The sequence below is a fragment of the Phoca vitulina genome, unplaced genomic scaffold (assembly GCF_004348235.1).
Source record: "Phoca vitulina isolate PV1807 unplaced genomic scaffold, GSC_HSeal_1.0 scaffold19, whole genome shotgun sequence".
Classification (NCBI taxonomy): Eukaryota; Metazoa; Chordata; class Mammalia; order Carnivora; family Phocidae; genus Phoca; species Phoca vitulina.
The window spans coordinates 13,943,758-13,949,304 of record NW_022589722.1 but is presented as its reverse complement, the minus strand read 5'-3'; positions in this window follow the sequence as shown (position 1 = coordinate 13,949,304).

Sequence of the window (5,547 nt, the reverse complement as noted above, 5' to 3'; positions counted from 1 at the left end):
TAGTAACCTCAGCATCTCTTTGAAACAAGCAAAAAAAAAAAAAGAAATTAATTAAGGAATTTCAAAAATACACTCCAGAAGCTTTCAAAAACACACTCCAGAAGCTTAACATTTCTGGGGCAAGAAACTACAGTTTGTAAATATAAACAACTCTCTGGTGGTTGTCTCAAACTACTATACTTAAACTTCAGAGACAGGGTAGCCTAAAGATTGTAAGTGTGATTATGCTTAAAATATGTTAAGGAAGGTGGACAAAAGGTATACACTTCTACTTGTATAAGTCACAGGGATATAACATACAGCATGGTGACTATAGTTAATAATACTGTATTGCACATTTGAGAGTTGCTGAGAGAGTATACCTTTAAAAAGTTAAGAAAGTTTTTAACTTTACAGAGGAATACAAATTAAGTTCATGTATGCTGATTCACTTAATTATTATGCCATTAAAATCACTCACTAAATGTGCTATTATTGGGGGACTGGTACAGTTAATTTTCTTAATTTTTTTTCCCCACAGAATAGATCATTTCATGCATTTGTTCTCTGAAGAAAACATGCACTTTTCCTTAGTATGTATTATTTTTAAGTTACTCTTTTAGGCTACTGTGAATCATCTAGATAGGGTAAGATTTTTTAAAGTAGAATGTTTTAAAAGTCACAAATTTAAAATTCTTCAATATTTAAAACCATGATTTTGCCTTCTCTCTTAATTCATCATGAAAAGGTTTCAGAGGGCTGAAATACAGTGTACTTTTTAAAATCATGTGCAATTTTTTTGTGTATATGTGCTTATGGTGTTTTTCTAGGAAGTAATCCATAGCCTCACTAGATTCTCAAAGGGTATTATGATCTAAGCACATTAAGAACCACCAAATTAGAAAATCAACACTATCGATTCTGTCTTCAGAGAATATACTAAAGGCCTTTTTGATATATATTTATATGTTTTCCAAATTTTGCTTTTGCTTTGTGGCTAAACCATTATTCTCAACATTCAGATATTATGTTAAAATAAGGGTATTAGCTGGATGAATTCTAAGTTCCTGCCAATTTAAAATAAAACAAAAAACAAAGTAAAATAATTTCATGACACACAAGATATAACTACCCTAATCTGTGTGTGGTTCTTTTGAGTTGAGGAGGAAATTAATATACCTCCACTAGAAGACCTGAAAGGATGGTTCTAGAGAGATCAGGAAAACACTGGAAACATGGAGCCAAATACTCTTTATTGGAGTGGGTACAGGGGAGAGTCTCCTTATTAGGAAAGTCTCCATTTTAATGTTCTATGTGAATCAGGTAGGAGGATTGCTCACCATCACTGTGAAAGGCTGGTACTTTGAGAAATGCATGAAGGATATCACCATGTCCTCGAATCTGCTGCTCAGAGGATTATATACAACCTTAAGGAAACATCTTCCCTCTGAGCCTGTTTTGTTTTGTTTTTAATTTCTAGAATAAAAACGTACATGCATAGATTTGTATTTCTAAGATTGGAACAGAAATATCAAAGATACAAAGGCGAATGTGGTGTGTGGTATGGTAGGTAACATGAGGATGTGGGGTCTGGTGTCAGAGACTTTGATTTACTACTTGCCCTATTTGAGTTCAAAAGGGAAAATGTTAGCAAATGAGCTCCCTAGATTTGGTGAAATCCAATTTAGAATTAGAATTACTAAGAATTGTTCAGCAATGCTTGAAATGTTTTACTATTGTATAAAGTTAATGAAAATTTCTTGTAACACTCCCTAATAAAACTTATTTGATCAACATATATATACTACTATTCAATTAAACTTGTTTACAAAGAAAAATTGACTTCTACTGAATGGTCTTTGGAAGTTGAGGCGTGAATTCCTAACCCAACAATTCCGCTCCCCCTAGTGACAGGTGCACAAATTACAGTTACCCTGCTTAAGAATTCCCAAGGGTATTATCATTCATTTTTAGGTTAAACCTTTTTCCTTTTTGAGGGAGGACTTATAAACAAAGGGTTCCCCCCCCCAAATAAAGTCCAGCTCCAGTCATCAAAAAGATTACCTCCTGTGAGAATATTCAGTAAATTTCTGTGAAAATTAACAGCCTGATTCATTAGTGCTTAAGACTCTGCTTAAACTTCTCAGGCACATTCTCAGGTACTACCCACGTAAATAAAGATTTTTTTTTTTTTTTTTTTTTTGGGGTGCCGGGGTGGCTGTCGGTTAAGCATCCAACTCTTGGTTTTAGCTCAGGTCATGATCTCAGGGTCGTGAGATGGATCCCATGTTGGGCTCCGTGTTGCTGAGCCTGGAGCCTGCTTGGAATTCTCTCTCTCCCTCTCCCTCTGCCCCTCCCCCAATCTCTCTCTCTCTAAAAAAAAGAAAGATTTTCTAACTGGAAGAAATAAATGTTTTGACAAAACTTTTCTCTCATAATTTATATACATAAAGAACGTTCAAGACTGAAAAGGCATTCTTGAGACCTTTTTCTCTGGCATTCTTTCTTCCCTGTACTCTCTACAAGTGTTTTTGGAAGTGTTTTTAGTATACAATTGCTTATGTGCTAGAAAGATTTTTGACCATAAAATCCAAAATGTTAGTATCGCAACCCCAGCTCTTGTCACTTGACTCTGACCAGTGATACTAGGCAACTCTTTTGTTGCCTGATTTATTCATGAGTATAATAATAATTGATCTGTGCCAGCACTCTGTTTCTGGCTGGGACCCGCCATACCACAGGGAACCACCTGTAAACGAGGTTTGAATTTTTTCTCTGGTTATTAGGTAACCTCCATAAGGTCACAGATGTGGGCTGAGGGAAGGTAAACAGTGTGTGCAGTGTAAGTGCTCTGAGCCTGAGCTCATGAAATGTACTTGTCCAGCCTGAGTCTAATCTTGTAGATACCACTTCCTCTTGACACTAACGTGCTGCTGTGCATGCTTAACCTGCAGCGGGGCAGGGCAATGAGCCCAGACAGCAGAACCGAGAGCAGTCTCTCTTGTTCAATTTGCATGAACATATGTATGGAGATGATGTCTAATGGTTTGACCAGAGGATCAGACACTCGACAACTACAAGAAACCTGGCAACTAGAAACTTTAGGAAAGAAGTATATGGATGGATGTCTCAGAATAGTCCCCAAGTGTGAGGATATTTGTGTTTTATGTGAAATCTCATCAAAAGGCCTCTCTATAGGGAAGGCTCTTGGTATCAAGGGGACAACGTAGCCTATACCGTGAATGCTGGCTAGCTTCTTGCCCCAGCCATCCTAGCGCTTGCTCAATTGTGCTACATTCTGGGAAAGTTCCCTCGGCTTTTTAGTCTTTGGTAGTGTCCATTCTGCTATTCAGCCCATCAACTAAGCATAAGTAATCCTATTTTTAAATTTCTAGGATCTGTCTTTGTTATAGTAACCTGTTGTGATAGATGCAATTGCCTCATTAGTCTTTTAGAGACTATTACAAAGTTTATTTTATTCCCTTAGGGGCTCATTCTTGTTTGTTGGATTTGGTGTACCATTGTGGTGTTTTAAGTATCCCTCAAATGTTTAATGTTTGGTTGTCCTTTTTTTTTTCTTTTACAAATTCCTGTTTACCTGTTGAATCTAAGATCAAATTATGGTGCCTTTCCTCGGTAGGAGCACCTATGGTGCTAAGTGCCCTAGGGTCCTGCCTTGTCAGAATTCTTTCTAATGAAGCATGAGCTCTTATTTTTAGCCTGAGATCAGTGCCACAATCAGCTGTTCCCTTTAAGATTTTTTTTTTTACTCTGATGTCTTTAGTGGATATAAAACTATTTTAGATTGTTTCCCTGTCCAACCCTTACACTTCAACTCTTTCTGCTGATCCTCAATTCCAAGAAAGTAAGGCTCAGCTGTTTCCAATTCATTCTTTTAATGGCTCGCCCATGATCTCCTATTCTCTGTATTTGTCCTAAGATTAAAATATCTCTGGAATTTTTATGTATTTAGTAGTTTTCTCCTGCTCTGATCTGAGACATGGGCTTTCTTGTTCTTGATTCTCTAACAATCTAACCTCATTTATTTTTCTTCTTTTAGAAATTCCTCCACTTTTGCTCATCAATAGCACCCTTTGTGTTTCCTAGAGTCACTTAAGGATTTACTCTTCTATCAAGATACAGTATGAACTATTTCACGCACACAGTATAGATTCTACTACAATGAACACCCATGTGCCCATCATCCAACTTGAGAAAGAATTTATCACAAATAGCACTGAAGTGTTCCCTGTGTATTCCTCCCGATCTCATTTACTTTCTTCCCTTCTCTACTAGAATTGTTTAAAGGGATTTGGGACATGAAGTAGGTGAATATGATCAGTTTGCTATTCCAAGCCAAACACCACTAAATTAAAAATTTCCAAAATCGGGGCGCCTGGGTGGCTCAGTTGGTTAAGCGACTGCCTTCGGCTCAGGTCATGATCCTGGAGTCCCGGGATCGAGTCCCACATCGGGCTCCCTGCTCAGCAGGGGGTCTGCTTCTCCCTCTGACCCTCTTCCCTCTCGTGCTCTCTGTCTCTCATTCTCTCTCTCAAATATATAAATAAAATCTTAAAAAAAAAAAAAAAAATTTCCAAAATCAAGATAGAAAAGTGTTTGAGAGGACTGCTCTGTCTTAATTAATCATTGATGTAAATCCTAACTATTTATTGTCTTAAGGGGTATACAATGCATGGCCAACACTGGAACATATTTCCACGTATGCAATTTACAGTTAAAAATTATGAACTCTAATGTAGCTAAGTTCTCACCCCACTTTTAATGAATTTTAAATTAGGATTTTATCAGTATCTTTCCAAAATAATTGATATCTTTAATATATCACTTCAATGTTATTATTTATAACTAATGGTAAATGTTCCCTTTAAAGTCAACTTACTGTATAATATTAAAATAAAATCCCTAGCAATAAAGTTTCTAAATTAGATAGGTGTTGAAATGGATGGGAGCTTTAATGCTCTAGAGACAGAGGATAAAGATCTATGTTCATTAATTTCAGAAATGAATTTTTTGTGTCTCAAAGATGACCACTATGAGACGCACACTGCATACAGAAATTAGTTTACTGTCGTAAGCATGTGAACACACACACACATCATTCTCAGCAAAATGTAACAGAAGACTTCAAGGCCGGGGCATGTTTTGGGAATGCAGCTTTGAGGAATGCTTGCTCCTCACAGGAAAAACACCTGGTTGGTGATGATTAAGTATTCTGCCTGTCCAACATGAGATCCTGCCAAGTCAAGGAGAGCCCTTTAAATAGGGACTTACCTTTTTACCTCCACCACATCATCTTGAAATTCTAACAGTTACACCGAATGGCTGCAAAACCTTATTTTATGCTATCAGCACCTTCTTGCTACACTGCCCACAGATTAAGTGCTAGTAACTGGGTAACACACACTTAATTTGCAACTTCCAGCCTAAGTCTAGGAAGGACTGACCAAGTCCCAACCCAACAAAATCCAAGTGAAATTGTACTTGACATCTCTTTCACTCTGATCAGCATCTGTCTCTTCACCTTAATTTTCCTTTGGGAAACTACCT